The sequence below is a fragment of the Salmo salar genome, chromosome 16, assembly GCF_965601325.2.
Source record: "Salmo salar chromosome 16, fSalSal1, whole genome shotgun sequence".
Classification (NCBI taxonomy): domain Eukaryota; kingdom Metazoa; phylum Chordata; class Actinopteri; order Salmoniformes; family Salmonidae; genus Salmo; species Salmo salar.
Window position 1 is genome coordinate 72,137,497 of NC_138306.1, and position 12,793 is coordinate 72,150,289.

The following is a 12,793-nucleotide window of genomic DNA, read 5'->3' on the forward strand; positions in this document are numbered from 1 at the left end:
TTCATGCAAACTCTACAAAAATATACATTAGCCTACATCAAACTTCTCAGCTTTTGCAGTGCAATTCCTTGAAGCCATCGGTCATGCATTGCAAATGTATTTAGCAGCCATGTCAGTCAACCTTGCTAAAGAAAGTGGAATCCTCACTTCCAGGCGGATTGATTGGCTACTATTCATTTCGCAAATGATCCTGATTGGACAGCTTTCTTGTCAGCTGCAGTACCGCATACAGTCGCTATCATGTCTCCCCCACTGCTTTCTCGCGGTGAGATCAGATGCGGAGCCCAGCGCAGGACTGACACAGTTTCAGCACCACTTGTCTTGGTGGGATGTAGACAACGAGACTGGTAGGTACCAATGTTTTGTTAACTGAATCCTATTGCTTCTATTTGTGTTTGTCCAGTGGCGAAAGACCGCAACAGCTTACTGAACACTTGGTACAAGCTTTCATCGTCATTCAGCCTTTTTATTTCGTGCATGCGATTACTTTGTGGTTACATTATAATCGTTTTATAGTGACAGTGCAAACCATTCGGTCGCTGCTTCTTTGTGTTTAGAAATGCATCGTCTGTTGTTTGCTTTTGTCCTATTGGCTTTGCCGTCTGATGGACCGTCCGGGACTCCAAAGGAATGTTCTGTATTGAAGAGTGCGTCTCACATTAGCAGTGATGCTCGGATGTTTTGTGGTCCAGGATTGTCTGTTGATTTGATGTAGCCTACGGCTTTGATGCAAATCGAACCAAATAGCTATGCGTTGAAACCCTTTTATTGCTCTGCTTGAAGTGAATTGCGCAAGGCTAGCTTACATGTTTATCTCATTTTGAACTTCATGTCATATTGTTGTTTGTTGATAGCGGCTATCATACTGAGCACATGCCTCAAGGACAAGTCCCCTAGCACTTACTGTATGTCATCCACATACTACAGGGCGTTCAGCATAGGGACATACATTACAATACAACTACTGATTTAAATACCACACATAGGCTACGCTAACAGTCTATTTTACTCAGATTCTCCCTCATCAAGTGAGAACCTATAAGCCCTGGGAGGCAAGGATTCATCATATCCAAAGCATAAACACATGAATTATGAATGTTTTCTTAATATCAACTTTGCATAGGCTACAGTATATTCACTTTTCACTTATTGAATTTCATTTTACGTTTTGGTGATAGCATCTATGTTTTGACAAAGAGGCATCTGTTTGCAGTAGCTAGGTTCAACACACTTGTTCTACTACAATGACCTTGCACATACAAAGCCAATAACTGCATGTGAACAACAAATGTTACATAGCCAAAAGTAGGTCGTTGATCTGTTTACTGTGCAGGACTAGAGTATCACCACTGTTTACCATTTAGGTGTGGTATACACAAGCATGACAAAGTAAATCAAAGCAAGACTGAACCTCCTCCGTTTTTAGAACTGTTGATTGTGCATAGTGGGGCATAGTGACCATTTAAGCTGCAGCGTCTTGTCATTCTGTGAACAGTGTGTCTAAACCTCGGGAAATCTATTGACAGAGACTTATTCTGACAGAGCCTTTGTGGGGCGAAACGCCATAGATCTCAAAGGCTTTTTCACTGTGCGACTGATCCTCTTTTGGAATTACGCTGCTGTTTGAAGTTGCTACATCAGTACTTTTCACACTTGCTTGTCAGAGAGTAATGCTGTAGCAAGAAGCATAGTCCATCTTGTGTAAGCGCAGCCTCTCTCTGTCTCTCGACCTTACAGTGCCTGGTCGTTAATTCCCCCGGTCCTGCCAAAATTCCCTCATTTAAGCCTGCGTTTTGGCATCCTACCAGTAACTGATATTTTACGGATGAAAAAAAAATGTCCCATTTAATTTCAAACATCCTCAGTGCCCCATTTATCTCATTTGACCAGAAAGGCAGCAGTTGAATCTCAATTAAACAATGGCATATCACAATAGGTATCTTAGACAGATGGAAGCTTTAAATGAGGAGAACAATGAAGGTTGTGGAAGAGAAGAGAGAGGAGGGGTCTTTATATGTACAAGGGATTGAGATGCTGAATTGGTTTGATCCATCTAAACACTGTCATATTGACTGATCTCAATAATATCATACTTATCACAATTGCCTATTATTCTCTACTGCATTGAAAGATTACGGTTCCTTCAATAGCAATCATGGGCTATAATCAAAGCGAAAGCGCCATATTTCACCTGGCTGTACCCTACAGTGTCTATGTTCACCTTTGCATTACATTAGCTATAGATCAATAGTAAGTCAATACAGTAAGTAGCCGTGTGCTGTCAGCAGGCCGTGCATCGGTCAAGTGTAATAGTAACCCCGTAATAGCCTTGGATTCAGATTCCCTTACGTTAACAGCGGTGGTCGACGGGAAGCAACGTTTTGCCTTAGGAAACATCCTGTGCATTTTTTAGAAGCACTGACTCCCGTCAAATGTATTGCAATATTGAACGTGTAACGATCCAGGTCATATCACAAACCCTCTTATCTTTAAATAGCTACTTATCTTTTACCGTAAGCCATGTCCCATTGACACTAGTGAGGAGAAGCACCAGTGTGCCCTATGTATTAACTCTCTGAGGGGCATTTGATTGCGTGTTTATGGCCCTTCTCTCCACTTGCTACTTGCTTAAGATTCATTTTATGCATTGTTCCATTCGTGTAGGGAACATGTAGGTCTAGATCTAGGATGTATTTGACTTGAGAAATTGATCCTTTGAAATATACACTTCAAAACAATACAACAGTGTACTGCCACAGTTCTAATGGAATGGAATATTGAATGCTCTTTTACCCACAGGGATAATATAATAGCCAAGAGCTACATATTCTTAATTACATGTGTGTGCTGTGGTGGAATGTTATTTATAAGAATCTACAATGTTAATAGTTCATTCAGGAGATAAACACTATGTGACAGTGGTGGATGGCATCGATAAGAGAGCGATAGAAATGTGGATCGCAAAATCTCATATTACGCTGTTTCCAGGTCATGTGCACTTCAGCGTTTGTTGTTTTTCTTATCAAAGCATTTTAAAAGGAAAATCTGTGTTGTTGCATGTGATTACGGTCAACTTTTTCTTTTTTTTATTCTCAGGGGAATATTTATCTCTTTCAAGTCTAGCCGGCCTGAACTTGTCAAATGCCAATGTTGTTTTGCCCAAACAGAATCAGCTTTAAACAGTTGCCATTTTATTAACACCTTGTGGATGTGTGCATACTGGGTCAGTATTTGGGGTTGTTTTAGTTGAAGGCCTTTTAAAAGCCTGTTATATGGCAGGTTGGTGTAGTAAGGGGTCTAGCAGGAGCATAAACTCTCCCTGTAAAGTGTCCTCGGCTGTTTACAATAAATACAGTTTACCCCTTACATTTTAATTAATATGACTTAGAGTGTCATTTATTTTACTATTCTTAGAAAAAAGGGCTCCACAAGGGTTCTTCGGCTGTCCCCATAGGAGAACCCTTTTTTGGTTCCAAGTAGAACCCTTTTTGGTTGCAGGTTGAACCCTATTGGGTTCCATGTAGAACCCTTTCCCAATAGGGTTCTACATGGAACACAAAAGAGTTCTACCTGGAACCAAAAAGGGTGGTGGATGGCATCAATAAGAGAGCAATAGAAATGTGGATCGCAAAATCTCATATTACGCTGTTTCCCAGGTCATGTGCACTTCAGCGTTTGTTGTTTTTCTTATCAAAGCATTTTAAAAGGAAAATCTGTGTTGTTGCATGTGATTACGGTCAACTTTTTCTTTTTTTTATTCTCAGGGGAATATTTATCTCTTTCAAGTCTAGCCGGCCTGAACTTGTCAAATGCCAATGTTGTTTTGCCCAAACAGAATCAGCTTTAAACAGTTGCCATTTTATTAACACCTTGTGGATGTGTGCATACTGGGTCAGTATTTGGGGTTGTTTTAGTTGAAGGCCTTTTAAAAGCCTGTTATATGGCAGGTTGGTGTAGTAAGGGGTCTAGCAGGAGCATAAACTCTCCCTGTAAAGTGTCCTCGGCTGTTTACAATAAATACAGTTTACCCCTTACATTTTAATTAATATGACTTAGAGTGTCATTTATTTTACTATTCTTAGAAAAAAGGGCTCCACAAGGGTTCTTCGGCTGTCCCCGGGGCTCCACAAGGGTTCTTCGGCTGTCCCCATAGGAGAACCCTTTTTTGGTTCCAAGTAGAACCCTTTTTGGTTGCAGGTTGAACCCTATTGGGTTCCATGTAGAACCCTTTCCCAATAGGGTTCTACATGGAACACAAAAGAGTTCTACCTGGAACCAAAAAGGGTGGTGGATGGCATCAATAAGAGAGCAATAGAAATGTGGATCGCAAAATCTCATATTACGCTGTTTCCCAGGTCATGTGCACTTCAGCGTTTGTTGTTTTTCTTATCAAAGCAATTAAGGAAAATCTGTGTCGCTGCATGTTATCAAGGTAACCAAAGGGTTCTTCAAAGTGTTCTCCTATGAGTACAGCTGGAAAGCCCTTTTAGGTTCTAGATAACACCTTTTTTTCTAAGACTCTACCTGTAGTCTGTTGGCTATATATTATTTTTGTGATCACATTTATGTGGGACTATATTCTGCCTAAAGCAATGGTTCACTTGTTTTACCAAGGGACTCTATGTGTTGCTGCTGGTAATGTCAATTGTGTTTGTTATACCATGCATAAAAGGCACTAGTCTTGTGTAGTGTAGTCTTGATATGAAGCACAGTACAGCTATAATACAATTCCTCACATTTCCGTTAGTGATTTTCATTCTCCAAGCGTCTCCGATGTTTTCATGCTGATGTGATTTGACCTGTGCTGTCCTCTATACAGAGTCACTAACAAATGCAACTGTACATTTCATCTGTCTCACTCAATGCTCGGCCGTGATCATCTTTGTCATTGCCGTCCAGAGTTTATTGGATCACTAGATAATCCCTTTAGCTATGACAGTCACACATGGCTCCCGTCCTGCTTGTGCTTTCCAAGGCCCAAATGTGACAGCAGCACACAGTCAGTCAACCACAGTGACAGTGTTACCATTTTTGTGTTTTATTTGATTTGACACTTTCATAAAATAGGCTGGCTAGACACATTTTACATTTAGCAGACGCTTTTATCCAGAGCGACTTACAGTAGTGAGGGCATACATTTTCGTACTGGTCCCCCGTGGGAATCAAACCCACAACTCTGGCGTTGCAAGCGCCATGCTCTACCAACTGAGCCACACGGGACCGCAAAGCCATGTTGTATACCAGAGTGCATTCAATGCCAGTGATTAGGAAGGTACAGAGTCAAATTGATTGTGTTGTACTGTATGTGAATGGTCGTTGAATCAGTGATTAAGCTAAGCCAAGCTATAGACACAAGCATTGTTTACCATATTTGTTTACAAGAATGGCAAATGGCCCTGAATGGCAAACACAGCGTTGTTATCCTCCGTAAGCATTGTAATGGCAGATGTCCACATTCATTTTCTGTGAAACAATTGAATAGCGTGTGATGTGATGTGAACGTGTCGGAGCGGAGCCAGGCGGCTGTCACGCCAAAACCACAAACACATCCGAGGTTGATGAGGTGAGCTACCGCCATCTGAAGAATTGGTAGCGATGCGATGTCTAATGAACGCATCTACATAAACTCAGTCCATTAGCTTTCCCAGTATAATCCAACGGCTGATTATGTGGGGATCTAAACTGTAAACTTGCAGTTGCAGTCTTCCTTTAAGCGCTTTAGACAGTATGCGAGGACCTTTAGGACAAAGGTTCCCCTTTAACACGTCCTTGGAGCTCGTAGAGCTGGTATCACGGTGTTCGGCAGCCAATCTAGGACAAGAGATAAAGAGACGGCAAGCGCGCCACGATTCCACCACATCAGCAGCATCAACAGCTGTAGCCCACTTTGTTTTCTGCAGCCCTGCCTCCACCTAGCTGGGACTGAACGCCAACTCTGGTCCGTGTGGTGCGGTGCGGTGTTGGTGTGTGGATCTACAGTACATGAGCAGCCTACTGAGCATAGGCCACCGCACCATTGTTAGCTGTGGGAAGGGAAGAGCTCCAAGCTCTGAGAGTGTCTCATGGGTCTCGGGTATAATTGGGTTCTGCTGAAGGGCCTTTGCTGGTTTGCCAACTTGGCCACTGGAGACGGACGGCTCCAAGCTCCCCTGGTCAAGTGGATGATTGGATTTGCGCTGCAGTAGTCATACAAGAGAGGGGCTTCAGGGGAACGAGCGGTCCCCTCGCTGCCTCCTTGTGTTAAACTTTGGCAAGTTCCCTTTTTCCAACAATAGTAGCTGTTGAATCTGCTCCTATATTTCCATTATGTGGAAGCTGATATGTCCCACCCACACCACATACATTATCTCTCTGGTCCTGTGCCATTTAGAAGGGGGGGTCACGCTCAGCGCACCATTAGAACCATTTAAGCTCTTAATAGTTTTTTTTAATCCTCCTAGAGCACAGCACGGCTCCAAACTCATGATGGGCCTGGGTTAGAGGTCGAGAGACTGAAAGGGAGGATGAGGAAGAGGAGGCGTGGTCCACACATGTTACTTTACGTATCTGAAGCCATGTACAGACCGCTATAGCCCCCAGATGCCACATTGAAGGATTATGGCTTGTTGGAAGGACGTGCTACATTTAGATGTGATCGGGTAGCCTTGTTCACGTTGTCAATTCTAGTCTGTTGCCTCGCTGTGAGTCTGTGAACAAAACAATATTACAGCTCAGTGGACTACAATGTTCCATTTGAATACTCATTTGTTCACTCTAATAGGCTATGTACTACACAGGAGGTTGGTGGCACCTTAATTGGGGAGGATGGGCAAGTGCTAATGTCTGGAGCGGAATAGGTGGAACGGTATCAACAAAATCAAACAGATGGTTTCTATGTGTTTGATGCCATTCCATTCGCGCCGTTCCAGCCATTATTGTGAGCCGTCCTCCCCTCAGCCGCCTCCACTGATGCACTATTCTGATTGTTTATACAGTATATAGGATGGAGTAGACCTAACAGTATTTTTTATTTCAAACAGTAGTTAGATACAGACCACGCATGTTTCAGTTTCCGTTATCCTCTGAGATCTGTATGTCGATTTGACATTTGCCTTCCGCTCAGAATTATGCCTCTCAAATTGATTTTGAAGGGAGGCAGGTTTAATATGGAACTGTCTGATCCCTGTCTTATCCCCCATGGTCACATGACCTACTAGTACTAGGGAATTTAAACACTCTATGAATCAGGTGCTCTTTAAAGGCTTTGACTGACTTTGAAATGAACCAAACAATTGAAGATCACTTTTGAAAAAACACACATTGAACACACATCGCTCCACTAGACAGGTGTTTTCTATGAAAAAGAAAATGAGAGGTATTTGTATTTATTAGGGATCCCCATTAGTTCCTGCCAAGGCAGCAGCTACTCTTCCTGGAGTTTATTATGGATCCTCATTAGTTCCTGCAGCTACACTTCCTGGGGTCCAAACACATTAAGGCAGTTACATCGCACATAAAACAAAATATAAAACAGTACATCATATCTACAAAATGTATAATACCACCATACAACGTTATTTCAAAGTACGTGCGTGTAGAGTGCTAGCGTTTGTGTGTGTATGCATGTGTCTGTACCTGTGTGTGTGTGTCTCTTCACAGTCCCGCTGTTCCATAACGTGTGTTTTTAAAATCTGATTCTACTGCTTGCATCAGTTACCTGATGTGGAATAGAGTTCCATGTAGTCTGTTCTGGACTTGGGGATTGTGAAGAGTCCTCTGGTGGCATGTCTTGTGGAGTGCGCATGGATGTCCGAACTGTGTACTAGTAGTTTAAACAGCTTCAGCTTGTGAACACTTCTTACAAAACAAGTAGTGATGAAGTCAATCTCTCCTCCACTTTGAGCAATGAGAGATTGACATGCATATCATTAATGTTAGCTCCCTGTGTACATTTAAGGGCCAGCCGTGCTGCCCTGTTCTGAGACAATTGTCATTTTCTGTCTTTGTGGCACCTGACCACACGACTGAACAGAAGTTCAGGTGAGACAAAACTAGGACCTGTAGGACCTGCCTTGTTGATAGTGTTGTTAAGAAGGCAGAGAAGCACTTTATTATGGACAGACTTCTCCCCATCTTAGCTACTGTTGTGTAATGGGTAATAGGAAGGGGTATCACCCCCCCCCCCCCCCCTTTTTTTTCTCCTCTGTTTACCGTAGTTAGCTAGGTGAGATGAAATGACTGGAAGAAAGTTAATGAGCAAAGTAATGCACTGCTTTTCCCAGAGCATATTAAGGGAGGGAGTCAGACTCCCCAGCTACAATTTTGACCCAAAAATGTCTTATTTTGGTACCACTCTGTCCTGTAGATATAATTACAGCATGGTACTGGCTTGCCTCATTTTGCCTGTTTTCCAAGTAGTTCATTTTACCAAGGATATAAATTCCCCAACGTATTTTTTTTGGACAGTGAAACTAAAATGTGTACAGTGGTTCCTCCTTTAAACGTTTTGTCATAGTGCGGCACACCTTGTGGGCTGCTGCAGCATTCTGTGGCTCGTTATTTGTTTGTCAGCCATTTTTTCTGTTAATGCGAGTTAGTGCTAGTTTGACCACAAGAGGGAATCTTTGAGAAGCATTTGAAAGTCTTCCATATTGGCATTACCAGAGAATTTAAAACCTTTTTTGTAATAACATAGTATATGGGATTGATTTTAAGAAATTTGCCTTAATTAATTTGATTCATATTATGGTGTTTCTATTCCAAGAAAAACGAAAAATGAAACCTTCAGGGTTTCCGTTAGGATGGAATGGACAATATGGTGCTGTACAACGTGACGGTCGGGAGTAGGCTACACCATAAAAGGATTGGAGGATTCTAAATTAATATCTAAGGGGCATAACATTTCCACACCCTAATTGTAGTGTAACCAAACTTTCAGTTGAGCGTACTTGCTCTTTGCCTTCTCTACTTCTCTACCGGAAGTTGATGCTGTTGCTTTGCAACCTCTTGCTAGCTAGTCAGCATAACAAATTACTAGTTAGAAATTTTTTGACTTTGGGTGTGTTCTTAAATTCAATCTGGAGTGCCTGCGCTCATAAAGTCAGAGCATTGTCAGTTTGTAAATTCGGACCGTTTCACTCTCGGAGTGCACACTGGACATTCGGGCCGGGGAGTAGAGTTGATTTGAGCGTTCTAGCCTTACAACGGCAGTCAAGAACACAAGCTAACGTTGGCTAGCTTGCTAGCTACTTCCAGACTCTGACCATTTTACTCACCCTAGCAGAGCTGGTTAGGCAGTTTTTGTGTTAACCAGAGCGTTGGTGACTGTAAATGTGCTGCTGGAAACAATTTAAATATGCTTTTTTGCCGACGTTTACTGACACCGGCCATATTCAACGGCTGTTGAGCGCTCATAAATTCATTATTCTGCGCTCTGGTACACTCAGACGAGAGTGTTCTGAAATTGGAGTAGATAGCCCAGAATGAATTTACGAAAGCAGCCGAATGTCCATTGAGAACGCACAACGACTATACCATTTAGCTAAGTTAAGAATGACAGGAATAATCAAGTCAATAAACGTTGGGTAGTTAGATAGCCTACAGTTCATATACTGGCAGGTTTGACGTTAGGTAGATAGCTGACATACCAGTATATACTGCTGTAATGATATGCTATGTGGTTTGTAAGGACAGCGTAGCTAACAAATTGTCAGCCAACATAACGTGTAAGGTAACTTATTTGAAAAGTCATTACTTTATTACATTGAGTAGCAAGCTACCGCAAGGATGCGCTCTATCGACTCAGCGGCTTGAGCATGCTTTTGGTGCACAGTCGATAGCGCGCTGGACTTCGGGCAAGAAAGTTGAGGGTTCGAAACCTACTTCGTGCTTGTTTCATTTGAAGTCGTGCACAATTATCAGTTTATTATTTGGTTTATATTGCCCATTCATTGTCAGAGACACAGTAGTGCATTGGGACCCAAAAGCATAATCAGTGCTCTAACTCCCCCTTGGTCGTTAGGGCAAATCTGGTCTGTGATAGGAGGGGGGTTTTTCACACCTAGCTCGGCTATTAGACTATTCTTTAGTAAAGGTTGAATAGTCTATTGTTCCGCTATTAGCCCCCCCCCCCTCCCCAACTTGCAACAAATTGTTGTTACTCCCATCTCGTTCCTCGCCCTCTTCCACGCGTCATTCTCCACCTGAGTGGCTCGCTTGTGGGCGTGCTGGCAGGATATGGCAGCACCTTCGGTTGTGCATCAAGAATTCTGCATAGCAAGTTTGTATGAAGGCCTGGTTATTCACAGGCAAATTGTTGTATGCTATGGAGGTACATTTGTGTCTTTTTGTCGAGAGCAAAACTTTTTTATTTTCAAGCAAAAATAATTGTTCTGAAAGCAACTGTTTTATTTTCCAGCAAAAACAATTGTTCTGAAAGCAAAAACGAGGCTTCAAAGTAAAAAAAATTTTTGCAATCAAATATTTTGTAATAGAACGCAAAACTTTATGCATTTTATTCACATAAAATATTTTGAGAAAAAAATGTATTTGAATTTCGCTATCAACCACCCTCCATTTTGGCCATTTTTTTATGTCAGTTTGGCTACAACCAATACTGTTCAGCCTTTCTTTCCGACACAAAGGAAGTCATAGCGGACACCTACGAAGGACTGTGTGATGATGGCATCTCAGGTAAGCAGCACTGGGCGTTCTTCCATCCAACTTCTACATAGCTAGTAGTTAGCTCCTACGATTCAGTGTCGGTTCATAACATTCTACTATATTACATAGATACATACATACCGTAGAATGATAAATCATGCAATTATTATTTTTAAGCTAACCAAAACATTTAGCTACGAATGCCTGTTCTCGCCATTTTCAGTTGAATTCATCGAACTTTCTTTCATGGCAACTCATAAGCAGGCCATGTCTTATTTGTTTCATAGTCGATAAATATTCATATTTCATGACAGTGTAACGTTTAGCTTTTTTTTACAGAAGGATGAAAGAACACAATATGTCTGTCAAGGAATGCTATTCTGATATGCCAGATGAAGAGTTAGACCAGAAAGTCAGGACCATTAGGGCAAGGATCCTCCATGCGGGCTTTAGAATGGTCAAAGGAAGTCTCCAAGCAATGGGCCATCGTGTACAATGGCAAAGAGTTAGGGAGTCTTTGCAGCGTGTAGATGGTGCAGGTATCATTGCCAGAATGATCCAGCTTTGTTGCATTGTTCGGCAAAAATACTCTGATCCTGCTCCCCTGTCTCTCGCCCACATTGATACAAATCATAAATTGATATGGTACTAAGATGTATAATGTCTCCATCAAATCTAATAAGTTATTTTAACGTTTTTATTCTTACTTATTCGTAGACACATTTTCAATGATGTATGAAATTGAAGTTGTTCTTCATCAACTGGTAATACATAAATAATGAAGCAGGTTAATAGGTTAAACATTTCACTTCTAATTCCAATGCTTTTTTTCAAGGTACAACATTGTCATCTTTGGCGGCATAGATGGATTTTCAAAGAAGTTAAGTATATTATTTTGTACGCATATTGCATTTTTCCCATCACCCAATGAACAACCACAATACCAGTCTGGTGTTAAGCTTTCTGTGCTGTGTTGACGTATCCTGAAAATGACATCTGCTGCTTTAGATTGAACAGTCATATCTCAGTTATTGTTTTCATATCTACAAAAAAAATAAGCTATTTTCTTTACTTTCAAAGTGCGAGCTGATCAAGGGGTCGAAAATGTAGATATTGCCAAATGTGTGTTCACTGTCCGAGGAACAGGCCGTGGAAGCTTTATTGCTGGCAAAAGTGTCCATGACCAGAGGTAATTAAACTGTTCTGTGATCTTTTTCTCTCTTCCTCCCTGCCTGTCTTGTACATGGAACCTGTCTCACATGCTTTAATTAAAAAACCCTTAAGATGTCAGCTGCTAATTTTCAGATTTACATAAACACCCATTTTCACTGGACTATCAAGTCCCTGTTGCTGCCAAGTCATGATTTCCCTGAGGGTTAGCCTTGCAATAACCAAGTGGTGAGGCAGATAGCGCTCTATATTTTAATGTTTCAGGTACACTCAGATAGGTGTCTGCATCACATGCAGTCAGTAACCACTCACACAACTTGCATTTCTATAACCTCGGCCCCACCTCAGTGTTCACTATTCATGGAGGAAGACCACAGGACCACAGAGATTAGGTTCCTCCCCCCCACAAAACATTTTATTTTTCTCTGTTAGAGTGGATTGCTTATGGAGAGATGTTTGGAGTGCTGTGACATGTCAGTACTACAACTTGCTGCACAGTTTAGAGGAAGAAGGATACCTTGACCTGTCAATTTCTATCCACCTCTTCTGTGTGGGATATGTGTTCCTATCTTGTCTGCGGGCAGATCTGCAGCATTTCACAGAGAGTTGGAATAATCACCCTTTAAGTACAGAGGTGAACCTGACACCTCACCAGCTGTTGCCTTATCACTACAGAACTGATTCAAATGATCAAGTCATCATCAAGCTTCAAGTGGTATTTATGTATTCATTTGTGATCTGGTAATGTAAAAGTCTAATGATGACATTATCTTCTATTGTTTGTACTCATGTGTCTGTTTTTCAGCATAAAGTACTCTGTAGCCACTTAGTGTGGACACTAAGTGAGACTACACACACACACAGATTCCTGTTGAACACAGTCTCTTTAACTACCTTATTTTCTCAATAAAAGTCTCTCTCCTTCACTTCATCCTTCTCCCTAAATCCTCTAGGTTATATCAGCTGTGTTGGTGAACCCCTC

General features: G+C 41.6%; 1 protein-coding gene across 2 annotated transcripts in view; it reads left to right on the plus strand.

Moving 5' to 3' along the window:
* The first annotated feature begins 254 nt into the window (after nt 1–254).
* LOC106574555 (beta-1,3-galactosyltransferase 1) overlaps nt 255–12,793 on the plus strand; it is a 120,711-nt gene continuing 108,172 nt past the window's right edge. The window contains exon 1 of one of the 2 annotated variants that reach the window (XM_014150525.3): nt 255–347. The gene's annotated coding sequence lies outside the window, so the exon portion shown is untranslated. The remainder of the gene's footprint in view (nt 348–12,793) is intronic. The other variant, XM_014150526.3, reaches the window with a different exon arrangement.